We start from the raw sequence: 27,505 nt of genomic DNA on the forward strand, positions 1-27,505 counted from the left end.
AACAAAACGTCTCATATTAGCTAAAAAAAAAAAATTAGCAAACATATGATATCCCCTGATGCTCTACAAAACAACCAAAAAAGATGCAAAACCAATGCTTCCAGTATCCATTAATACAACATTGCACACACCATCTGCTATTGTAACAAGAACTCGGGCATGCGCAGTTCCTCTTCTTCCTCAGATGCTGCAGCCATTGACGCACACGTTCTACGTATACCGTGACCTCTCCGCCCCACTTTCAGTCAGCCAATGGCTTAGAAGCGTCACCTGACAATGGCGCTATAGTGACGTCAGTGGCCACATCTTCTGTACAGCTGGAGAGAGACTATACCGGAGATTGGAGAGCTCAAAGCCGAGTTACAGGTGGGATGTCATGATAACACTGTTCGGTCGGTTCCACCCTTCGCCCTGGTGAACACACTGTGCTGCCTCTTAGAATGTATGGGGCAGCTGTGATATAACTCCACTCAGTATCTCTTCTCTTCTTTTACCAAAGCTTCATTGTGTTCAGTGTAAGGAGTAGGTTGAATAGAGTGCCCCATACAATATCAAGGAAAGGAGAACTTTTTTTTTTTTTTAATAGATTTGAATGTGTGTGATAGTGAGGGGAGGTGAGAGTTCTGTCTCTGCTGGGAGATTCAGCTTTTAATTGTCTTGGTAACCATGTCACATAGAATTAAAGGGTCAGTCTAAAATTTCGAGTTGACACCAGGACAGGATAGAGGGGAAATCTTTCATTGGATACTCTGTGACAGCTGTCAGGTTGGTTATTGCCCCCACATGTAATACGTTTATGGCCGGTTTACACTAAAATGCGATGGGGGAAACCTGTGTGTTTCCCACAGCTCATTCAAAGCAGCTGGTTTCAGTGCAATGTTAACAGTGCAATGTTAACAGTGCAATGTTAACAACACCCCAAATGAAGGTCACAAATGCACTGTGTTTGCCTACACAAAATTGTATGGTCCTTTGATCTGGTTGCAGTGTGTTTCCAAAAGTAGTACATGCACTTGTGTTTTTGTGGTGTAGTTTTCAGTCCATTCAAAATGAATGGGCTGAAATTGCACAGGACAGAACTGCACTCAGTGTGTTTCCTGTTATGAACTGGTCCTTATTTCAAAATAAAAAAAACTGTTGATGAAACTGTTTGAAAACCTGTCAATGTATCTGTGTGCCCATACATCCCTCATGTACGGGCAAGCAGATACAGTCTGACAGGAAGACTCAGTGAACTACCACGGCGCTCAACAGCACTGTGGTAGTTCATTGAGAATTACAAGCTGATAGCTGCAAGACTGTAGAGACTTGTAGTTCATTCATTCACAGAACTGTGAATGAATGACACGGCCCTGCTGCTTTCAAAAAGTGAGAGCTTGTATGGGGAACTTCTCCCTGTACTACTGTCACAGGGAGAGAGGACAGTGGGCTACAGCTGTGGGATCATGTTACATGTTCCACCCTAAAAACGGGTGGAACGTGTCTAATTTTCCCAAAGGTGAACTTATCCTTTAACTTGCTCCCCCCCCCCCCCTTCCCTATTATTAAAATTATAATGGAATTTTTAAAGGATAACTTTCCATTATTATGTATAAATGGGGAAGGGAAAGAGACGCCCATGGAACCACTATAGTGTAGTATGTCAATTTATTTAAAAGATAATTAGAATCATATATTCTTTCACTCACAAGGGTGAGGTGCTGTTTTGCTACACTCCTGGCTTTGCATTCCGTTCTCAAAGGCGCCCATCATCTGCACCTCCAGTGGCTGCCTCTCCATCCAGCTCCCAGTGGATCAAGCCATCCATATGCCTGCAGTTATGGACTTCTGCCATAATGACATGCCTGCAAACACTTCACCCTTGTGAGTGCAATATTATATGATTTTAATAAATTGACATACTACGCTATATTTGTTAATTGAGAGCCTCTTCCCCATTTATTAATTTCACATATCGATCTTCCCAAGCCAGATTGGAGTCAGCAGCTGGGTCCCGTTAGTGTCTGTATATATGTCTAGTTATACAGCCTTTCCTCCGGGATTTATTCTCACAGTATGAAGGATTTGTTACGTTGTATTATGTGTTTACTTTTAAAGGATAAGTTCACCTTTTGGACAAAAATTATAAATGCACGTGTTTTTTTCAGGTAAAAAAATGTGCATTTATTATTTTTGTCCAGAGGAGCCTGCAAAGCATTGCACCAGCAATCATTAGATTGCTGATGCCATGCAGGTCTCTTGCAGACCTGTCAGACTATCTGCTTGCCGTACGGGATGTACGGTCAAGCAGATATTCTGACAGGAAACTTCAATGAACTAGCACAGCGCTCCACAATGCCATGATAGTTCATTGAAAACTACAAGCTGATAGCCGCGAAGGCTGCGGCACTCATTCACAGAACTCTTTGAATGAGTGATGCGGCCATGTGGGCGGAGCCCCGCGCGGTCACGATGTTTTCAAATCTGACAGTACGGGGAGACTTCTCCCCGTACTATCTGTCAGAGGGAGGGCGGCAGGCGTGGCTATGGGAACATGTTACATGTTCCACCCTAAAACCTGGTGGAACATGTTCCAAAGGTGAACATATTTATTTATTCATCTCAGGTACTTATATAGCGCCTTCTATTTACACAGCGCTTTACATATATCCTTTAAGCTGTTATAAGGTTCAGTCAATGAGTAGACCACATTGTTTCTCAAACACTAGCAGTGATTTGTTTCACTGAATTCATTAACAGTACCTGATCTCTGAACAAGCGCCAAAGGCAATTTTCTTTTTTGTTCTTCCATTATCATGCATTATTTTAGACGCACGGGGTCTCTGTTGTTTATGCCATGCAGACAGATCATGGTTGGTGGGAGGGATAGACAGGGTGTCATCATAGCTTCTTGAAAATATCACAGTTCCCTTCCCTGTACTTCTCAAGAGGCCTCAGCCCTGATGCCAGCAGTGGACTGGCTCATGGGAGGAGTCATGAAAACATTTAAATGCTTTAAAGGGTAGGTGTCAGTCTGGAGGAGTAGGCATTCCTAGGTAGGCTGTATTTGTGATGCTGAGCCACCATGATTGAAAGAAGTGAAATCCAATTATTGAAAGTGGCCAGCCAAGGAATGTAAGGCTAGGGGGGGGAACTACCTCAATGATGCAGGAGGATGTTCTCCAGCCAGGAAATAAGGCTTAACGAATGTGGTGATTTTTAATGATTATTAAAAACCATATCCCCTCACATTCAGTGTATGTTCACAGGTGAGTGCTATCTCCACAGCTCAAGTAGACAGAGCATTCTAAGAGTCTGTATTTAGCTGGCGACCTGTCACATCTAAAGGTACAGTGGTACCTGTACTGTCATTGAGAGTGGTGTCTGCTGCCATGGGAGACCCGTGGGGAGGAGAGAGAGAGTAAAGTTTCAGAGCTACCACCACTTTGTAAGTCCTATCTGCTGTAGTGATTAGCAGGTTTAAATCACTGGGAGAGGAGGACTTCATATTGTTTATTGTTCTGCTTTTTGATGTTATTTGAAAACCTAATATGCATCCTTGCTTATAGAATACTTCAGTGAATATAGTGCAAGTAGACACAGTTGAAGGATAGCTACAGATTCTGGTCTGGTCACTGACCTGCACTATGCAATAGAAATAAGATATGTCTGTCATATCTTATTTCCATTGCATAACTATAGCAGAACGGCTTGACAAAGGGGCAGTAGTTCTGAAAGGTAGCTCTAAAATGACTTGCTTTTACCAGTTCTCTCCTCTCCATGTATGTCTCCCGAAGCTGCAGACACTGCTCCTAATGACAGTACAGGTTCTGGTGCACCAGTGCCTGTTTTAGATGTGATAGGTCCCCGGCTAAATACAAAGTCTGGGACTGTTCTCTGCATCCACCCTTGAGCTGTGGAGATAGTATTTGCCTGTGGATATTGTTTTTATTACTTGTGTTCTTATCTTCAACACCAGCTGGATTCTCTGTGATCCTCTAAAAAGTTACTGGAGAACAACTTTTAAAGTCAAATTTGTCTTTATTACGTTTTGTATCGGAATTTGCAGAACATAACAGAAGAGAAACATGGACTGCATGTACAAGTAATCAAATATAAATCAGGAGCATGAAGAAAATCCAAACAAATATTTATGACATACTATGCTCAACAGTGACATCAGGGACTCAAGGTCAAACATCAGAAACATGGGGAATATATATATCCCAAGTACTAGACCCCGAAGAAGGTACAAAAATAAAACACTGTGGAGCAACTCAGCAACAGTCACTGTATAAGACCAGGCTAAAAAAGAGAAGTAAAGAGATGATGAGGGGAAACAAAGGAGAGAAGCACCAGAGAAAGAAAAGAAAAAGGGGTGGGAGGGGTCGGGGAATACAGGAAACAGGGCCTCAACAACACACCTCCAAAAGACTTGGAGGCAGAACCTAATGCATCGTATCCAAAGTATTGTACTCTAGATAAACAAGTATCTACAGGCCAAACAGTTCAAATGGACGAGACCCAGTCTTAGTGACATGCAACAAGGGCACACATATCCCGAAGGGTTGAAGAGGAGAAGAAATGGAGCCAGACCCACCATAGTAGTTTGTTTATCATAGGTGACATTGGCAAAGGCCAATATTTCTTCCACTCGCATAATATCACTGATCGCAGAAACCCACAGAGGTACATGGGGTGTGTCCAGTAACTTTTTAAATAATTTTAATAATAAGAGTCTTACCTGTCCAAGAATCCAGCACTGTACTCACCTGGGCCAGTTCTTCACTGGTCTTCAGGTCCTGGCACTGTCAGGGCTCTGAAGAAGAGGCTAGTCCTTGAAACGCATAAGCCTTTTGGATGTCCTGAGTTCTCACTACAGATAGAAAGTGTGAATTGGACAAAGCTGTTTCCTCATGATGTGCCTTTTATTTATTGATCATTTTGTGAGTATAATACTTATTTACATTCATTTTTAAGGTAATGCACTAGGCCGGTGCGCCCTCTGTTTGTTTTTCTCTGTTCAGTACTTTGGACTCCCCCGGTTCTTGAGGGTAGCAAGGCGTGCGTATCCCAAGCATTTCCATATGTGGTCTTAATGACATTGAGTCCATCCCCAAGCGCAGGAGTGACTGGGTTTTCCACTTCTACACCCCGACACTGTCATGCTCTGTGTGAGAAGCCAGCTGTAAAGTTTTGCGGCATCACAGCCATCTTACCATTTACATATCACAGGAGACGCAGTCTCCTGGGACCTGTGTCATGTCCCAGAAGGTTGTAGGGAGGGAGAGGGGCAAACTTCGCCTGGACAATTCCAGTGGAAGTGAGGAGCGGATACATGTCAAAACTAGTCACCCGCTCTCTCTCTCTCCAAAAGCAGAAGAGGAAGGCAGAGGAGGAGGAACGCAACTTTATTTTATTACTATTTAATTTATTTCAGGTACTTGTATAGTGCCTTCAATTTACGGAGCACTTTCCATATATATATACTGTATATTCACATCAGTCCCTAACCTTCAAGGAGCGTAGCTTCTGTTTTTCAGTGGCGTACTGCAGGTTTTGTGGTTCTGTTACCTCTGATGGACTGTATGTAAATCCTCTTAATCTGAATGGATCTTGAAGGCCATTAATTGTCTTTTATTATTGTAAGATGAGTTTGTAGATCTATTTGGGAGTGCTACCCTTAATACAAGGGGGTTACAGCACAATAAGCATAAACTTGAAGTTTCATCAAAAAATATTAGAGCAACTTCAGGCATACCTGCCTTTTTTAATTGCTAACCTCTACTAGGTGGTAGAAATTATAATTTGAGTGTTCAGGTCCTGAATAGCTTTAATATAAGACATGAGATATTAAAGATGTTCAACCAATTTTTAACCCTTGCATATAGGAAACCTTTGCTTTTAAAATGGGGATTCTTAGTTTGCATATATTGCATAACATGTTCAGGTTGCCCAACTGCGTCAAAGTGATTCTTCTCTGGCCAGTTCCTACTCTATCTTGCATATTTGCCATCCTCTTATTTGTTAAAATAATGTACTCTTGAGAGCATGGACATATAGTGCAAGTATGGGGCAAAATGAGCTCTAGACTAAAAGTCTGTGTATTGATTACTACTTTTACCTGCTGGCACTGTCCACCCTCCTAAAGTTTGTATCTTTTCCCATGGTGGATGTGCATCTTTGGTCCTGAGCTAATTTCATCTTTAGCTGTATCTGTTTGGCTATACAAGATTGGAGGCAAGGCTGAGATTCCTTGCTACATCTGCAGCTGGCACTCTGTCGCTCCTGGTGCATGGGCAGGCCTTTAACATTGGAGAGACGTAACCATTTGAGTGACAAAGAACAGCTTCAGAAAAGTAGTCATTTGTCAGGAGAGGAAACCAGCCTGGATCAACAAATAAGGTATTTCACCTAATCCATTACCTCCTAGACAGATTTACTATTGTGCCTGGGCACATTTCCGTGGGGGAACGTCTAATTTTTATGGGCGACCGTCTACTTTTACCCCAGAATGAGATTTACTATTGAGCAGCGTCCATAAGTAGACGCCCAATCGAATTTACTAACGAGGCACGTGCCCGGAATCAGACTCACAAAGCAGACTTGCTAAGAGGCACGTCTAACACCATGAAAAATCACTGCAGAGACATGTTCACTTTGAAATTTGCTTTGCCAAATATCAGGACTTCACTTTAAACAATATCTGCCATTTCCAAAAAAAATTAAGAATGTGTTAAAAATAGTTTTTTTAAAGCAAATCAACACAGTAAAAAACTAGACGCCCGTGCAGTGTCTTTGGCCGATATAAATGCGTATGTGCAGAACACATTTTAGACGTCCTCTCTGGGCGCTTGCTTTTTAGCCACTGCTCAATAGTAAATCTCAGTGTGGATTCCTCTGACAGCCGGCACTCGGTCGCGTCTACTGTGTTTAACAAACAGCACTAAGCATATCTTTATGTATTCTAATTTATTTCCTTAGTTCTAGTGATTCTATTTTTGTTTCTTATCCTTTATAATTATTTATGTAATGATTTTACTGATTTTGAAGGTCTAGATAATATTTATTTTGACAGCTGACAGTAAGTAAAATAAAAAAAACAGCGTGGGGACCCCCTCAATATCCATACCTGACCCTTATCCGAGCATGCAGCCCGGCAGGTCAGGAAAGAGGGGGGGGGGACGAACGAGCACCCCCCCTCCTGAACCATACCAGGCCACATGCCCTCAACATGGGGGGGGTGCTTTGGGGCAGGGGGGGCTCCCATTTCGATGAGGACAAGGGCCTCTTCCCCACAACCCTGGCCGGTGGTTGTGGGGGTCTGCGGGCGGGGGGCTTATCATAATTTGGAAACCCCCTTTAACAAGGGGGCCCCCAGATCCCGGCCCCCCCCCCCCACGTGAATGAGTCTGCGGTACATGGTCCCGCGACTCATTCACAAAAAAACACAGTACAGGGTCTTTGACAAGTCCTTTATTAAAACAATGTCCCCCGAAGTAGATCCAACGTCAATCGCGGCGGTGACCCGAAAAAAGAAAGAAAAAAAGTTCTGCTCCCGTCGGAGGCTTCCAGCCTTGTAAAAAAAAAAAAAAGGCTAGCTGACAGTTCTTAAATAGGTTAGGGGCGGGGCCAGCCAGGGACATCATCCCCGCCCCTTACCTATTTAAGAACTGTCGCCCTGTCTCTCCACTGAGGCTAACTAGCTTAATGCAGGAGACAGTCTGACAGTTCTTATAAAGGTATGGGGCGGGGCCAGCCAGGGACATCATCCGAATGACCCCGCCCTATGTCACATGCTTGCTGTTCCCGGCTGACCCCGCCCCTTACCTTTTATAAGAACTGTCAGACTGTCTCCTTTTTCTGTAAAAAAACTCGACCTCAGTTTATTTACAGAAAAAGCGATAACTTGAGAACCATGTTAGTCAAGGGGGTTATTTCACCCCCTAAAAAAACAAGGATGTTTGATTTACAGGGGTTTTATCCTTGTAAAAAATGTAAAATTTGTAGGGTAACAGGTATTAAGGATAGAAAAATTACAAGTTGTAAATCCGTATGTACAGGAGAAGACTTTAATATAAAGAAATTTATTACATGTAATACAAAGTATGTTACTTATGTGTTAGAATGCCCTTGCCCATTACAATATGTAGGAAGAACTAAAAGAAATTTAGGTACCAGATTAAAGGAACATGTGGTCAATATAATTAAAGGTAAAAAGGACCATAGCGTTTCACGACATTTTAAGGAATATCATAATTCTGACCCAAGGGGAATTAAGTTTTGTGGCATAGATACGGTGGATGCCCATTGGAGGGGAAACAATAGGGTAAAAAGTATTTCACAAAATGAGACTTATTGGATTTTTAAATTGAATACTTTGAAGCCTAATGGTTTAAATATAGAATTAGATTTGAACTGTTTTATTTTGGATTTTTAATTTGATTATATTATAAATACAGTAGATGAGTTCTAATTTAATGTTATTTACCCTATAGGAAAATTATATAAATCCTATATCTATTGAGGGAAGTATATATGGAATTATGAAATTAATATTTGGACATATGGAGGTAATGTAATATAAGTTTTAAAAGGTGATAAAACAATTGTTTTGAGTAAATTAATTGATGTATATTTGTAATTTTATTTATAAATTTTATTTATTAATTTTAGTCATAGATTTTTATGTAATTTATTTTAGGATAAAATGATGGAGGTAAAAAAAGAGAGATAAATCAAATGTGTCTGAATAAATTAATGGATATTGGGATTGATAATAAAGGGTAGAGGAGTATGATGTATTTATATATTAATATGCTATGAACTAGATTTGGGGGTCTCTTTTGAAGATGATGAGAGGTTAAGGGAAATATTTAAAAACTGTGGTTGTTTTAGATTGCGACCAGCAGAGGGAGTATTAGGGTTTTTGTTAATATATTATATAGGGATATGGATATGTATATATAGATGGAGATAGGTATATGCTATATGTATGTAGGATATTGGAAGGTAGAGTAGGTAAATATTAATGTATATATGCATATGTATGATATATATTTCTGTATATTGTCGTTTTATTTATATTGGACATTGTATGTTGTATTCTGCATTACGGATTATAATCATTATGTATTCCAGGTATAGGGTAACATAGAAGTAGATAGTTCGTGATTAGATGTTCCAAATAGTTGTTTGATGTGTTTTTTTAGTAAGGCTGCATGCAGATAGGTATGGGCGGCGTTTTCCAGCTTCCAAGATGGTGATTTTTGGCGCCAGTCATGTATGAAGGGCGGTACATAAGGGGTTGATGCGCAGACATCCTTACCCTTTTGAAAAAGTCATAGGAAGTGACGAAACGCGTCAGTGACACGTGACGTCAGACGCATCGACGTTGACAGGAAGTGAGATCGCGGCCATCTTGGAAGTGGGAACATGTGGCCAGTGTTCCCTAGTCTGTCTGCATGTGCATCTCTATGAGGAGGAGCTGCCTTATTCAAATTGTAATGTAAGTTACTGAATAAAGGATGTTATTTATTGAATCTACCATATGTAATTTCGATTTTCTTATGAGGAGAATGGAAGAAAAACTGTTTTACTGGATCTAATACTGGATGGAATTCTACAGTTAAGGAGATTTGTATCAAGCCCTGTTTTTGGATATATAGGGTAATTACCCATTTAGCACACGAGTTGGAGATTGTTTTGGTTGGGGATGTGTGTAGGGTTCAAGGGGATCACTGACATATATAGTGTGGTGTTACACATTTGCAGTGACAAAATTTGAGTGGGTTACACAGATTCACATAGTGGATATGATGTGTGAGTGTTTCACTGGTTAAGTATTTGGTTACACAGAGATTTAAAATATATGCGTATACAGTTGTGTCCAAAATTATTCAACCCCCACTGAAATTGAGTGTTTTGGCCAGTTTGACATTGCTTTTGATCATTCAGTCATCTTGCTTACATTTACATTAAAGAGGCACTTGTAGGTCAGACAAATATAACATAACAGTTATAATGAAATAACCACAAATGTCTTTTCTGTGCTCACAGCATTATCAGTTTTATTCAACCCCCAAGTGACATTCAATCTTAGTACTTAGTACAGCATCCTTTTACAGTTATAACAGCTTTTAAACGTGAAGCATAGCTTGACACAAGTGTCTTGCAGCGATCTACGGGTATCTTCGCCCATTCTTCATGGGCAAAGGCCTCCAGTTCAGTCACATTCTTAGGCTTGCGCACTGCAACTGCTTTCTTTAAGTCCCACCAGAGGTTCTCAATCGGATTTAAGTCTGGTGACTGCGATGGCCACTCCAAAATGTTCCAGCCTTTCCTCTGCAACCATGCTCTAGTGGACTTGGAGGTATGCTTGGGATCATTGTCCTGTTGAAAGGTCCAACGTCTCCCAAGCCTCAGGTGTGTGACGGACTGCATCACGTTTCCATCCAATATCTCCTGGTACTGAAGAGAATTCATGGTACCTTGCACACGCTGAAGCTTCCCTGTACCTGCAGAAGCAAAACAGCCCCAAAGCATGATTGACCCTCCACCATGCTTCACAGTAGGCAAGGTGTTCTTTTCATCATAGGCCTTGTTCTTCCTCCTCCAAACATAGCGTTGATCCATGGGCCCAAACAGTTCTAATTTTGTTTCATCAGTCCACAGAACACTATCCCACAACTTTTGTGGTTTGTCCACATGGCTTTTGGCATACTGCAGTCGACTCTTCTTATTCTTTGGAGACAGCAAGGGGGTACGCCTGGGAGTTCTGGCACGGAGGCCTTCATTACGCAGTGTGCGTCTTATTGTCTGGGCTGAAACTTCTGTACCCACATCTGACAAATCTTTTCTCAGTTCCTCAGCAGTCACACGGGGACTTCTCTCCACTCTACGCTTCAGGTAGCGCACAGCAGTCGAAGTCAGCATCTTCTTTCTGCCACGACCAGGTAGCGTTTCAACAGTGCCCTTTGCCTTGAATTTGCGAATGATGCTTCCTAAGGTGTCTCTTGGTATGTTTAACATCTTTGCAATCTTCTTATAGCCATTGCCCTTCCTGTGAAGAGAAATCACCTCTTCTCTTGTCTTCCTGGACCATTCTCTTGCCTTCACCATGTTTGTAACCACACCAGTAAATGTCTAGAAGGAGCTGAGTATCACAGTCATTTTAAAGCTGCCTAATTGGTGCTTATTATGCTTGATTGCTGCTCGGTGACATCCACAGGTGTTTTCAATACCTGATGGAAAGCACCTGTATGAACCTCTGTTCTTCAGAGTGGTAGTCTTTAAGGGGTTGAATAATTGTGGCAATGAAGAAACCACATAAGAACCATTTACTACTGTATTACATAAACAATTGATGTCATTTTAGTTGCATTTGGGTAGTTACAACGTCCTTGTAGGATTTGATTCTGAATACAATTCCAAATGTACACTATAGTCCCTAAACCCCTTTACAGCATTGGGGGTTGAATAATTTTGGACACAACTGTATGTAGATATTCGCATAGAGATTAACACTATATATTTTTTTTTTTTTTGGGTTTCTCACAAGTATTGCATGTTGCACTGGAAGGGGCACGTGTGTATTTATTACCAAAAGGTATGACACTATGTTAAGTTTTTTCTTTTTGAGGTATATTGGCATCAGAATTTGCGGGTGTTGAGAAAAAGATTTTTTTGCTGAAAAGAAGAAAAAAAGAGACTTTTCTGAACATTTGTTTACATTGTGGTGGTTTATGTAAGGATTTATTCTACTTATGAAGGGGGTGTCCCTTTCCCTTAAATAAAATATTACAGTGCCTCCAGCTGTTAAAATACGGCAAATATTTAATGAACCAATAATTTGGACACCTTAATAATTTGATCACCACTTATTATTATACCTTGAATCCTTTTAGCCAGTATGATTTCGTACCATATACACAAAAATTGTCTTATAATAAATATTTATTTATGTACAAAAATTATATACCGTATTTTTCGCTCCATAAGACGCACCTGACCATAAGACGCACCTAGGTTTTAGAGGCGAAAAACAAGAAAAAAAAATATTCTGAACTAATGGACTGCAGACACAGTACAGGGGATGACCAGAGGCTGCGGACACAGTGCAGGAGATGACCAGAGGCTGCGGACACAGTGCAGGAGATGACCAGAGGCTGCGGACACAGTGCAGGAGATGACCAGAGGCTGCGGACACAGTGCAGGAGATGACCAGAGGCTGCGGACACAGTGCAGGAGATGACCAGAGGCTGCGGACACAGTGCAGGAGATGACCAGAGGCTGCGGACACAGTGCAGGAGATGACCAGAGGCTGCGGACACAGTGCAGGAGATGACCAGAGGCTGCGGACACAGTGCAGGAGATGACCAGAGGCTGCGGACACAGTGCAGGAGATGACCATAGACTGCTGACCTTTGAGGAGAGAGGGGGAGCGGGTACCTGAATTTGACAGGTACCCGCTCCCACTTCCGCGGAGTTATCCTTCCCTCTTCTTCCCGGGCCGGCTTCTGTGACAGCCGGGTGCCCACTGCGCATGCGCGAGAAGCGCTGCGCTTTGTGAATGGCCCGTCGCTTTCTGGGACCTGTCATGTGTCCCAGAAGACACCGGATCATTCATAAAGCGCAGCACATGCGCAGTGGGCACCCGGCTGTCACAGAAGCCAGCGCGGGAAGACTGTGCAGCTCTGGAGCGAGGAACAGGTAAGGCCCTGCAGGAGAGAACAGCTGAGCGGCCGGCCCGGTATTCTGACATGGTGGCGGCAGAAATACCGGACCGGCCGCTTTATATTCGCTCCATAAGACGCACTGACATTTTCCCCCCTTTTTTGGGGGGAAAAAAGTGCATCTTATGGAGCGAAAAATACGGTATATATTAACACAAAACGCAAAAGACTGGTGATGAATGGATACTGGTACACACGATCAAAGATATACTATACCAATATTATACACAATACAATATTTCTAGATAATGATAATAGAGGTTACAATAAAATTTAGCGATAAATGTTAACTTAGAGTATCTCAGAGGTCATTTTCTCCCAAAACGTGGCCATAGGAATGGGAGAAAATATTCCCTGATAAATTATACTCTAACCAATAAAAATTAATGATTTATGCAATATGTACATTTCCAATATGACACCAAACAATTTTAGTAGTAATAATATGGATCTCTTTATATATGAACCCCCCAATGCAGTTATTATCACTCTAATGTAATTCTTATCACTCTAAGCAACAGAGGAAATATGCAATACAATATTAGATCTAAACAGTTTCACCACACCCAAAACCTGGATGATGACACCTCCCCAGTGGTTTCAGCTGGCAATGGAAACGCCTTCAGGGATGACCGCAGGGGCAAGTGAGTGCAATAGGTGGTGATGTTGGAAAATGTAGGAAGTTAGAGGTACAGAGATTTAGAAGTTTAGTAAAAAGTTTGAAAAGTTTGAAAGGATTAAGTAGTGGTTCTTCAGATGGATTTCAGCCTCGTCAGATTTCTTCAGCTTGTTGTTCTCCTTTGGTAGCTTGTTTCGTTTTTTTTGTGTGTGTTTTTCTCAGCTTGTTTTTTTTTCAATGAGGTGCATGGCTTTTTATACCATCTAAACCATTGTTCTAAAAGACCCTCCCAACAGGCTTTTTGATTGGCCGAGAAGTGTATGTACCTAAGCTATCTCTCACCTTTCCACTAGGGGGCAGTCAGGGATCACAAAACAATTTGAGTATTTATGATGACTCATACCTCGGGTGGAACCCAAGGTGATTTTAGGTATTAAATATATATCTTCCAAATATATTTGATTCTTCCTATAATGTTCTGGATAGGAACCATAGAAGATATATGTGTATTCAGTTATTCATTTCCCTGAGGTTCAAACTTGTGTGAAAACATTTGCTTCCTGATAGAAATATACAACTGACACCAAGTCACAATATATCTTACTTTTCACCATTTCATACTCAATTTAGTGGTATACAATCCCCAACTCTGCTGAATATACCGTATTTTCCGGCGTATAAGACGACTTTTCAACCCCTGAAAATCTTCTGAAAAGTCGGGGGTCGTCTTATACGCCAGTGCGAGCCGGTGTCAGGGTGGCACTTTTTCGAGGGGTGGCGCGGCGCCGCCCCCCCTCCTCCTTCAAAGGACACAAAGTACAGGGGTGGGCAGAGGGGCTGCTGTACCTTACCTGGCTCCGGTCCCACGACGATCCGGTCCAGGAAGCGCGGCTGCTCCTTCTTTCAGTTCGGCCACTCGATGGTCACGCGGCCGCTCGGCTCCGCCTCCTCACCGGTGATTGGGCGCCAGCACTGGAAAGGCACTCAGGCGACCAATCACCGGCGAGGAGGCGGAGCCGAGCGGCCCCGCGAAAATCGAGCGGCCGAACTGGAAGAAGGAGCAGCCGCTCCTCTCCCCCACTGACACTAGCGATGGGGCACTATTCCTCCTCCACACTGACACCAACGATGAGGCACTGTTCCTCCCCCACTGACACCAACGATGAGGCACTGTTCCTCCCCCACTGACACCAACGATGAGCCACTGTTCCTCCCCCACTGACACCAATGATGAGCCACTGTTCTCCCCACTGATACCAATGATGGGGCACTATTCCTCCTCCCCACTGACACCAATGATGGGGCACTATTCCTCCCACTGACACCAATTATGGGGCACTATTCCTCCCACTGACACCAATGATGGGGCACTATTCCTCCCACTGACACCAATGATGGGGCACTATTCCTCCCACTGACACCAATGATGGGGCACTATTCCCCCCACTGACACCAATGATGGGGCACTATTCTCCCCACTGACACCAATGATGGGGCACTATTCCTTCCACTGATATCAATGATGGGGCACTATTCCTCCCACTGGGCCGCTATTCCTCCCACTGACACCAATGATGGGCCGCTATTCCTCCCACTGACACCAATGATGGGCCGCTATTCCTCCCACTGACACCAATGATGGGCCGCTATTCCTCCCACTGACACCAATGATGGGCCGCTATTCCTCCCACTGACACCAATGATGGGCCGCTATTCCTCCCACTGACACCAATGATGGGCCGCTATTCCTCCCACTGACACCAATGATGGGCCGCTATTCCTCCCACTGACACCAATGATGGGCCGCTATTCCTCCCACTGACACCAATGATGGGCCGCTATTCCTCCCACTGACACCAATGATGGGCCGCTATTCCTCCCACTGACACCAATGATGGGCCGCTATTCCTCCCACTGACACCAATGATGGGCCGCTATTCCTCCCACTGACACCAATGATGGGCCGCTATTCCTCCCACTGACACCAATGATGGGCCGCTATTCCTCCCACTGACACCAATGATGGGCCGCTATTCCTCCCACTGACACCAATGATGGGCCGCTATTCCTCCCACTGACACCAATGATGGGCCGCTATTCCTCCCACTGACACCAATGATGGGCCGCTATTCCTCCCACTGACACCAATGATGGGCCGCTATTCCTCCCACTGACACCAATGATGGGCCGCTATTCCTCCCACTGACACCAATGATGGGCCGCTATTCCTCCCACTGACACCAATGATGGGCCGCTATTCCTCCCACTGACACCAATGACGGGCCGCTATTCCTCCCACTGACACCAATGACGGGCCGCTATTCCTCCCACTGACACCAATGATGGGCCGCTATTCCTCCCACTGACACCAATGATGGGCCGCTATTCCTCCCACTGACACCAATGATGGGCCGCTATTCCTCCCACTGACACCAATGATGGGCCGCTATTCCTCCCACTGACACCAATGATGGGCCGCTATTCCTCCCACTGACACCAATGATGGGCCGCTATTCCTCCCACTGACACCAATGATGGGCCGCTATTCCTCCCACTGACACCAATGATGGGCCGCTATTCCTCCCACTGACACCAATGATGGGCCGCTATTCCTCCCACTGACACCAATGATGGGGCGCTATTCCTCCCACTGACACCAATGATGGGGCGCTATTCCTCCCACTGACACCAATGATGGGCCGCTATTCCTCCCACTGACACCAATGATGGGCCGCTATTCCTCCCACTGACACCAATGATGGGCCGCTATTCCTCCCACTGACACCAATGATGGGCCGCTATTCCTCCCACTGACACCAATGATGGGCCGCTATTCCTCCCACTGACACCAATGATGGGCCGCTATTCCTCCCACTGACACCAATGAGGGGCCGCTATTCCTCCCACTGACACCAATGAGGGGCCGCTATTCCTCCCACTGACACCAATGAGGGGCCGCTATTCCTCCCACTGACACCAATGAGGGGCCGCTATTCCTCCCACTGACACCAATGACGGGCCGCTATTCCTCCCACTGACACCAATGACGGGCCGCTATTCCTCCCACTGACACCAATGAGGGGCCGCTATTCCTCCCACTGACACCAATGACGGGCCGCTATTCCTCCCACTGACACCAATGACGGGCCGCTATTCCTCCCACTGACACCAATGACGGGCCGCTATTCCTCCCACTGACACCAATGACGGGCCGCTATTCCTCCCACTGACACCAATGACGGGCCGCTATTCCTCCCACTGACACCAATGACGGGCCGCTATTCCTCCCACTGACACCAATGACGGGCCGCTATTCCTCCCACTGACACCAATGACGGGCCGCTATTCCTCCCACTGACACCAATGACGGGCCGCTATTCCTCCCACTGACACCAATGACGGGCCGCTATTCCTCCCACTGACACCAATGACGGGCCGCTATTCCTCCCACTGACACCAATGACGGGCCGCTATTCCTCCCACTGACACCAATGACGGGCCGCTATTCCTCCCACTGACACCAATGACGGGCCGCTATTCCTCCCACTGACACCAATGACGGGCGCTATTCCTCCCACTGACACCAATGACGGGCCGCTATTCCTCCCACTGACACCAATGACGGGCCGCTATTCCTCCCACTGACACCAATGACGGGCCGCTATTCCTCCCACTGACACCAATGACGGGCCGCTATTCCTCCCACTGACACCAATGACGGGCCGCTATTCCTCCCACTGACACCAATGACGGGCCGCTATTCCTCCCACTGACACCAATGACGGGCCGCTATTCCTCCCACTGACACCAATGACGGGCCGCTATTCCTCCCACTGACACCAATGACGGGCCGCTATTCCTCCCACTGACACCAATGACGGGCCGCTATTCCTCCCACTGACACCAATGACGGGCCGCTATTCCTCCCACTGACACCAATGACGGGCCGCTATTCCTCCCACTGACACCAATGACGGGCCGCTATTCCTCCCACTGACACCAATGACGGGCCGCTATTCCTCCCACTGACACCAATGACGGGCCGCTATTCCTCCCACTGACACCAATGACGGGCCGCTATTCCTCCCACTGACACCAATGACGGGCCGCTATTCCTCCCACTGACACCAATGACGGGCCGCTATTCCTCCCACTGACACCAATGACGGGCCGCTATTCCTCCCACTGACACCAATGACGGGCCGCTATTCCTCCCACTGACACCAATGACGGGCCGCTATTCCTCCCACTGACACCAATGACGGGCCGCTATTCCTCCCACTGACACCAATGACGGGCCGCTATTCCTCCCACTGACACCAATGACGGGCCGCTATTCCTCCCACTGACACCAATGACGGGCCGCTATTCCTCCCACTGACACCAATGACGGGCCGCTATTCCTCCCACTGACACCAATGACGGGCCGCTATTCCTCCCACTGACACCAATGACGGGCCGCTATTCCTCCCACTGACACCAATGACGGGCCGCTATTCCTCCCACTGACACCAATGACGGGCCGCTATTCCTCCCACTGACACCAATGACGGGCCGCTATTCCTCCCACTGACACCAATGACGGGCCGCTATTCCTCCCACTGACACCAATGACGGGCCGCTATTCCTCCCACTGACACCAATGACGGGCCGCTATTCCTCCCACTGACACCAATGACGGGCCGCTATTCCTCCCACTGACACCAATGACGGGCCGCTATTCCTCCCACTGACACCAATGACGGGCCGCTATTCCTCCCACTGACACCAATGACGGGCCGCTATTCCTCCCACTGACACCAATGACGGGCCGCTATTCCTCCCACTGACACCAATGACGGGCCGCTATTCCTCCCACTGACACCAATGACGGGCCGCTATTCCTCCCACTGACACCAATGACGGGCCGCTATTCCTCCCACTGACACCAATGACGGGCCGCTATTCCTCCCACTGACACCAATGACGGGCCGCTATTCCTCCCACTGACACCAATGACGGGCCGCTCTTCCTCCCACTGACACCAATGACGGGCCGCTCTTCCTCCCACTGACACCAATGACGGGCCGCTCTTCCTCCCACTGACACCAATGACGGGCCGCTCTTCCTCCCACTGACACCAATGACGGGCCGCTCTTCCTCCCACTGACACCAATGACGGGCCGCTCTTCCTCCCACTGACACCAATGACGGGCCGCTCTTCCTCCCACTGACACCAATGACGGGCCGCTCTTCCTCCCACTGACACCAATGACGGGCCGCTCTTCCTCCCACTGACACCAATGACGGGCCGCTCTTCCTCCCACTGACACCAATGACGGGCCGCTCTTCCTCCCACTGACACCAATGACGGGCCGCTCTTCCTCCCACTGACACCAATGACGGGCCGCTCTTCCTCCCACTGACACCAATGACGGGCCGCTCTTCCTCCCACTGACACCAATGACGGGCCGCTCTTCCTCCCACTGACACCAATGACGGGCCGCTCTTCCTCCCACTGACACCAATGACGGGCCGCTCTTCCTCCCACTGACACCAATGACGGGCCGCTCTTCCTCCCACTGACACCAATGACGGGCCGCTCTTCCTCCCACTGACACCAATGACGGGCCGCTCTTCCTCCCACTGACACCAATGACGGGCCGCTCTTCCTCCCACTGACACCAATGACGGGCCGCTCTTCCTCCCACTGACACCAATGACGGGCCGCTCTTCCTCCCACTGACACCAATGACGGGCCGCTCTTCCTCCCACTGACACCAATGACGGGCCGCTCTTCCTCCCACTGACACCAATGACGGGCCGCTCTTCCTCCCACTGACACCAATGACGGGCCGCTCTTCCTCCCACTGACACCAATGACGGGCCGCTCTTCCTCCCACTGACACCAATGACGGGCCGCTCTTCCTCCCACTGACACCAATGACGGGCCGCTCTTCCTCCCACTGACACCAATGACGGGCCGCTCTTCCTCCCACTGACACCAATGACGGGCCGCTCTTTCATCCACTGACTAATGATGGGGCACTATTCCTCACACACTGACACTAATGATGGGGCGCCATCATTGGTGTCAGTGGGAGGAATAGTGCCCCATCATTGGTGTCAGTGGGAGGAATAGTGCCCCAATCATTGGTGTCAGTGGATGAAATAGTGCCCCATCATTGGTGTCAGTGGGAGGAGTAGTGCCTCATCATTGGTGTCAGTGGGAGGAGTAGTGCCTCATCATTGGTGTCAGTGGGAGGAGTAGTGCCTCATCATTGGAATATCATACTGAAATAGCATACCATATTGAAATCAAATCTGATGTTTTTTCATTTTTATTTGCTGTGCGTTGGAAGAGGGGTAGTCTTATACTAGCTCAAACCCTATATTTTAACAGGAAAAGTAGGGGGTCGTTTTATACACCCAGTCGTCTTATACGCCGGAAAATACGGTATTTTGTTTGAGAAAGAGAGTGTGAATAATGTCTCTTTTTTTAAGAGATTTTGTGGGTAGAAATATAAGTTCTGAGTTTCAACTTTTGGTCTTAAGAATGACACAGGAAACTGCTGTTTACGTGTCTATTGTAAAGATAATAGGGTAAACAACCAGTTGTCCTTGTAGCCTTCCTTTGAAAAAGTCTTTTGGCTTATCACTCTCCCCAAGGTTTTGTTTAAACTTCTCAGACTTACAAGTATGGTCTTGCATATTGTTAACTTGGTCGGTGTGGTGATTCACTGTTTGGAAGTCCAAGGTTGTATTTGACTCCCTAATTAATTCTTTGTAGGTGCAATCTCCTCAATCCCAATAGACAAATAGCACTTGTTGACAATATACACTTTAGCTAGCCTTATAGTCACCAGCATAAGCTCTCAAGATTGTCTGTCTTGGATCACCTGTAGATATTCAAATAGTCTATTGTCTCTGGAAAAAGCCCCTTCTATTCATTGTGCATGTGATTTCACTAGAAGGTCTTTTGAATTCCAACCAAGAAGAGTTAACCCTTAACAGACGGCTAGGCTGGTTTGTTGTTGGAATGAAATTATGTTTTTGATAAATAGTCCCCAAAAGGCACTACAACATTAGTGGGGTTTGTTTTGATATTTTGGATATTTATGTGATTTTGTTAAAAGAAAAGTTTTTATACACTACTTTTGAAATTGTGCTGCAGCAAATCGCTTACGTTAGGACACTCACATCCACATTCATTAGATCGGATATCGGGTACAATTTCAATTCCCAAATCGCACCTGAAATCGTGCACCCTGGATGCGACTTGGCATGCGATTTGCATGGCATGCGACTTGCAAATTGTATGCCAAGTCGCACCCTATTGTCTGCTATTAGAGCAGTCACATGGGTGCGTTCCCGACACTGATTTCTAAAGTAGTACATGTACTACTTTTGTTACGATTTGCATAGATATCTGTGTCGGATGTCTTGCAAATCGTAAGGAAATCAGCATCTTCACTGTACGTCGCACAATTTCTAAATCGGCTTTGATGTGACCGCGGTGTAAGGCCTTTTTATGTTTGATTTCCTGAGTGTTTTTCCGATTTATGGGAAATACCGCATACTGGCAAAAGTGAATTGACATTTTTAGTATTGCATGCGAGATGTGGTCATGTGACTGCCTTAACTCATGCGATAATCTGGAGTGAATTGTGCCCATAGGGCCAAGAAATATTGCCAATAGGGTTCCCTTTCACATCCCTGTTCAATGTTCTGTTGTATGCTGCACAGGTAAAGTTCACTGTGGCTTTCTTTCTGACTCTGATTTGTGGGGCCTGTATACCAAGGGTTAACGCAGGTGGGAAGAGGATTCATCAGGTGCAAACACTTTCTCTGACCAAATGAATGACAGTGGTGGGTGTGACCTACCTTATATATAGAGATGCAGTTGTGGCTGATTTTTGCTTGGTATAGGCACATTATTTCTGCAAGTCCTTGTCTGTGGTGGTTTGGGGGAGGAAGAGATATTGTAGTGAATTGCCCCAGGCCACACTCGCGCTGTGTTTTGATGTGGGCTGTAAATGTTTTGCATGTTCTTCCTTCTAAGGTGTTTGTGTGTTATTGTACAATGATTGTGTTTATTACCTTTGCATTGTAATCCTAACACATGTCCATTGCTCTGCTCTTCCAAGTTTGCTTTATTTAGAATGAAATGCAGTTTTCAGACAAACATGGTGAGAAATGTATGTGTGGGGGATTTGGGGAGGGGGGAGGTGTTTATATTTTGGCATGTATGTATTTTTATATTGATATTTCGATCTGCAGCTTCTGTGAATAAGATCAAGTGATTCATATTAACCATTTGTTTCCTGCTGTAACCTGTGAAAGCACAGTTCATTATAAGTATAATCTTTTAGATTGTAAGCTCTTATGAGCAGGACCGTTCTATTTTAGCAACATCAATCCTGCTTTTTTTTTTATTTCCACACCAAGATATTGAATGTAGCTTTTTGTTGCTGTCCAAATAAATGTGGAATGTGTATTTGATCAATAAAAATTTGTACTATGTATTTTTTGGGGGGATTATTTCATGTTCTAGTTGTATGTTGCACAGTGGCTAAATGGTTAGCACTTCCACCTGGCAGTACTAGGGTCGTTGGTTCGAATCCCAGCCATGGCACCTCCTGCCTGGACGTTGCATGTTCTCCCTGTGCCTGTTTCCTCCCACACTCTAAAGACATGCTGGTAGGTTAATTGGATCCTGTCAAAATTGGCCCTAGTATATGTATGAATGTAAGTTAGGGCTCTTAGTACGCCCCTTGAGGGTTTGGGACTGATGTGAATTTACCACATCTATATGTAAAGCGCTGTGTAAATTGACAGCACTATATAAGTATCTGAAATGTACTAGCAGCCCTAACACTTATTTTTGCTAGCTATATAATATGCCCAAATCTTCCTTGTTAGAGCGCACATGTATGTCCAAAATAACAAACCAAAAGCCCCCTATTGCACCTATAAGACCATGTTCTGTACCAATGAATAGGTCGTGTTCAATGTGCAGCTAGCTATTCTTTTTCTACAATCCTCTTAACAATAATAAAGTGGGCCCCCAATTTATGTTGACTTTGGGCCTTTACTGGCAAATATATATTCGCCAATTTCATATACACACAGTATAGCTGCAAGCATACATTCACCAATGCCAAATCTACAATAGAACTGCAAACATATATTTGCAAATGTCATATACGCAATGGAGCCGCATGTAAAATTGCTATGGTGCACATATAAACGCCAAGACGGCTGTTGGAGGAGGCGCTAGAGCAGCTGTCATACCGGAAATACGTCATGACATTTTCTGAAGGACTTTTGCACACACCCGGAAGTGTGAGTGGATGGGAGTGTAGTTAGGAGAGTTCAGTGGTAATTTGCAAGTCTATTTTTTTAGTTTTGTGAATTGTTCTTTTGTGGAATTCCAGACCACATCTGGACATGGCGAGATCGCTGTTCTCCACCGAGGAGCTGATCCTCATTTGCTGGGGAAACATTACTAATAATTGTATTTTCAGTTGAAAACATGTCCAATTCCTAGATCCATTGAGGTACATAGCAGAGGTTCAAGGTTCTTCCTAACTATACAGGTGGCACAGACACAAGCATACACCCACGGCCACTGTTAGATATCATGGGGCCCCATACAGCATACCTGACAGCCCCCCACCGCCAGAGAAAATATCCAAATTATATTTATGGTAAAAATACACTAAAAACATGATTAATGGACATAATCCCAACCATATTCCTGTGAAATCTAAATGATAAAACTGTACTGTTCATAAATAAAGCTGTGTGTGTAATTGAGGTGTAATTGAGGTTTTGGGGCTCATGGGTGCTGTGGCCTGTAGAGTGGGAATCGGTGGTTTGTTTTTGTGGCTATCGACGTTTGCAGGCAACCTATGTTACACTATGGAATTGCTGCAGGTCATAATTTGACAAGCATATGGGTGCAGGTGTACAGCCCTGAACACAGACAGTGAGCATTCAGGGCCACTTCCCCACGCCTTCACACCTGTCAGATTAAAACCTGTGTTCATACAGCTGCTGTGTCCCCATAGTGTAACAGGTGGCTCTAGCCACATAAACAACCCACTCATTCATGCTGTACAGGCCAGAGGACCTGTGTGAATGGGGCATTTTTTACTTTTTTTTTTTTTTTTTTTTCTTCAGCTCATTAATTTCAATGGCCTGCCTAATGTGTGGGAACATGCAAAAATACTGCAGGCATATTATTTTAAAAGTGTGTTGCACCTAACTGCACATCTGCAAAGGGTATTTCTTTGCTGTCCTGAAAAATGTGTGTTCTTGCATGCGTTTCTGCACCACCAATGGTGTGAACAAGTCTTAAGGGCCAGTTCACACTATAGAAACAGTCTAGATGTGTTCCTGATCCGTTTTTGCATGCCCTTTTGGCATGTTTTCGTGTTTTCCAGTACATTTTGGATGCGGTTTGGACACGTTGCATTGCATTTTTGTATCCCTTCCAGTTAGTTTTTTCTACTTTCTTTTTATTCAATTTAATTAGGGACATGTGCGTTTTTAGTACATTCAAGGACGTTTCAATGTGTTCCAGTACAGTTCTGTGCAGAAACAATGCAGCGTGGTCAACTTTGTTTACAGCACCTGCAATGCACTGAAAATGCAAGTGCTGATGTGAACTATGACGTTGACAACCATATAACCTTTCTGTGCGTTTGTGATACCGAAAAAGCAACTGAAACACATGTAGTGTGAACTAGTCCTAAAGATTATTAGAGGTAAGGGAACAGGACTGACCAGGGATTGTGAATTCAATCAGACTAGTGGTGATATACAATCAGCAACCATATAATAATGTGAGATCTGAGCTGTAGCCGATAGAAAATGAGACACATTCACTTGATCAGTAAATAGTTAAAAAGAGTGGGGCGGTGATCCATAGATCTGCATATGGGACAGGTGATGATGGGATGGGGGAGGGGCTCAAGTTGTATAAGGAGACAGATTTAAAAGAAGAGAAAAAAGTTACAATGAAATATACACAGCATGAAACTTGCACATTTCCTAATTGGCAGAAGAACAGGACGCAGGTAACATTCATCCACTTTCTAGCCATTAGGCAAAATCATAATTGATTGATCAATATTCCTGGCACTGACACAACCCAGAAAATTGATCTCCATTTTTTTAACGTTCATAAATGTCAAGGAGTTTATAATCTAAGGGCAGAAACTCAGCCATATAACTAGGTCCAATGAACCTAACAGCATGTCTTTTAAGTGTTGGCAGAAACACATCCATACAGGGAAAGCATGCAAACTGGGATGTAGTCATGACTGGGATTAGAACCCATGACCCAAGTGCTGTAAGTTCTGAGCTCTAACCACTAAACCACTGTAGGAGACACAGTTTGCGATACAATGTAGAATAGTTACATTGTTTAAAAATGATAAAGCGAGCGCTGGTCAAATTATATAGACTACTAAAATGGTATTACACAAGATAAATATAACCACGAAAAGTAGTGCATGAACTCGTGAAAGGTCATCCACCCCTGTGACAGTGTACTACACTATTAGGCACCTTTCTGGCTCCTGTGGCTGAGCTAATTCCTCCCCAGGACCATTTGGGCACCCACCCTGATGGATGGATGGAGCTGGATGACTAACCCATAGCTGCCAGCATACCGCTGCACCCCCAGATGTGTGATGTGTATAACCCATGCGCATTAATACTTTTGTTCTGGTGAGTGTAGACCAGTCCCAAGGGTGGTTTATCTTTCACGAGTTCATGCACTACTGTCCGTCACGGAGAGACCACACGTGCCATTTATAGGCACTCCCTGAGTTGGTACTCTCACACAAAGGACATTCCAATTATTCAGGAATGATTATATGAACTTATTTTATCACCATTTACCATTTTACATCATTATTGCAATTCTTTGCACTTTTTGGTTTTTACATGCGTTCATTATTGATCACATGCATTTATAGCGCTGCACTTGTCTTTAACATAGAATAGTTACGTGAATAAAGAGAATGAAGATATATAATTATATTGGGATTTGAGATATAAGTGTGAAAATGTTTAACATTTGAAAATAGAATGTATGACATTCATTAGTAAATGCATTACTTTCCTGATCATTTTGGAGAAACAGCAAAAAAAAAAAAACAAACAATTCTTATATAGGTGTACTATTTGTTACATTCTAAATATTCTCGTTTGCTAACACAAAAACGCCAATGCTTTAAAGCCCGCGCTTGTGCGCCATCTAGCGAACATATCCGGTATTGCACCTAAAAATGTGCCAGACGCGATTCCACATTTACTAATAGCAAAGTAGACATTCGACAATGAGATTGCTAGACGCCGCTCAGAAGACTGACAGGTCTTGATTGATTTAATTGAGTCTGCCTGAATGGTCAGAGTCTGCTAGTAGATTCACGTCTTAGTAAATCAGGGCCACTGAGTCCAAGGTGGTAAAAGGTGCATTTCTTCCAGTTGACTAGCGTTCAGCTTTAACCACTTGCCCTCCTGAGGATTTACCCCCCCTTCCTGACCAGGCCTCTTTTATCTGCTCGGCGCTGCACTAATTCAATTGATAATTGCTTGGTCATGCAATGCTGTACCCAAATTAAATGTACGTCCTTTTTTTTCCACACAAATAGAGCTTTCTTTCGGTCGTATTTGATCACCTGTGCGCTTTTTATTTTTTGCGTTATAAACAAATAAAGACTGAAAATTTTGAAAAACAATTTTTTTTACTTTCAGCTATAAAAAATATATAGTAAACTCAGTTATAAATTTAGGCCAAAATGCATTCTGCTACATGTTTTTGGTAAAAAAAAAAAACCCACTAAGTGTATATTGATTGCTTTGTGTGAAAGTTAAATCATCTACAAACTATGGTATAGATACTGCAATTTACGCCATTTATTTGCTATACAGCGCTGTGCTACTTTAATGGAAAATTGCGCGGTCATGAAATACGGTAAATAGAGCTTTCTTTTGGTGGTATTTGATTACCTGTGCGCTTTTTATTTTTGGTGCTATAAACAGAAAAAGTTTTGAAGAAAAGAAAATTTTTTTGAAAAAAACAATATTTTCTCATTTCGGTCATAAAAAATATCCAAAAAAACTAAAATGTCGTCATAAATTTATGCCAAAATGTATTCTGCTACATGTTTTTGGTTCAAAAAATCCCAGTAAGTGTATATTTATTGCTTTGTGTGAAAGTTATAGCGTCTACAAACTATGGTATAGATAATGGAATTTACACAGCTTTTACTTTCCATCTGCCTATCACATTTCCTGAGGTGCTAAAATATCAGGATAGTACAAACAGCCTCAAAAGACCCCTTTTCAGAAAATAGACACCCTAAGCTATCTGTTGAGAGGCATATTGAGTCCATGGAAGATTTATTTTTTTTTTCCACAAGTTTCTGGAAAATGACAAACATTTTTCTTTTTTTGCACAAAGTTGTATTTTAAATGATTTATTTCTCGCACAAGCCATGGGTAAATGTGGAATTACACCCCAAAATACATTTTACTACTTCTACCGAGTATGGGGATACCACATGTGTGAGACTTTTTGGGAGCCTAGCCACATACAGGATACTGAAATCCAATGACCACTTTGAAAGCCTGAAGGTGCGTAACTTCATCATTACACTTCCTCACTACCTACCACAGTTTCAAAGGCCCTGAAATGCCAGGATAGCACCAGACCCCCCCAAATGACCCCTTTCTGGAAAGTAGACACCCCAAGGAATTTAAAAAGAGGCATGGTGAGTATTTTGCAGATCTTTTTTTTTCTCACAAGGTTTTGAAACATAAAGCATAAATAAAATGTTTTTGTTTTTTTTCTTCTTTTTCCAAAAACTTGTGGGAACAAATGAGATCTGCAAAATACTTACCATGCTTCTTATCAAATTCCTTGGGGTGTCTACTTTCCAAAAAGGGGTCATTTGGGGGGGGGGGGTTAGGTGCTATTCTGGCATTTCATGGCCTCCGATACTGTGATTGGTAGTCCGGAAGTGTAATGAGGAAATAAAGCCCTTTTAAAAGCCTGAAGATGCTTATTGGATTTTGGGGTCCTGTACTTGGCTAGACTGCCAAACGTCTCACATGTTGTACCCCCATACTCGGGAGAAGTAGCAGAATGTATTTTGGGGAGTAATTCCACATATAC

General features: G+C 44.3%; 1 protein-coding gene across 2 annotated transcripts in view; it reads left to right on the top strand.

Moving 5' to 3' along the window:
* Positions 1 to 261: 261 nt before the first annotated feature.
* Positions 262 to 27,505, top strand: part of GOLGA1 (golgin A1) — a 385,049-nt gene continuing 357,805 nt past the window's right edge. For both annotated transcript variants that reach the window (XM_089669420.1, XM_089669419.1), the window contains exon 1: positions 262 to 366. The gene's annotated coding sequence lies outside the window, so the exon portion shown is untranslated. The remainder of the gene's footprint in view (positions 367 to 27,505) is intronic.

The sequence above is a fragment of the Staurois parvus genome, unplaced genomic scaffold, assembly GCF_062004578.1.
Source record: "Staurois parvus isolate SC_StPar_1 unplaced genomic scaffold, SC_StPar_1.0 ptg000076l, whole genome shotgun sequence".
Classification (NCBI taxonomy): domain Eukaryota; kingdom Metazoa; phylum Chordata; class Amphibia; order Anura; family Ranidae; genus Staurois; species Staurois parvus.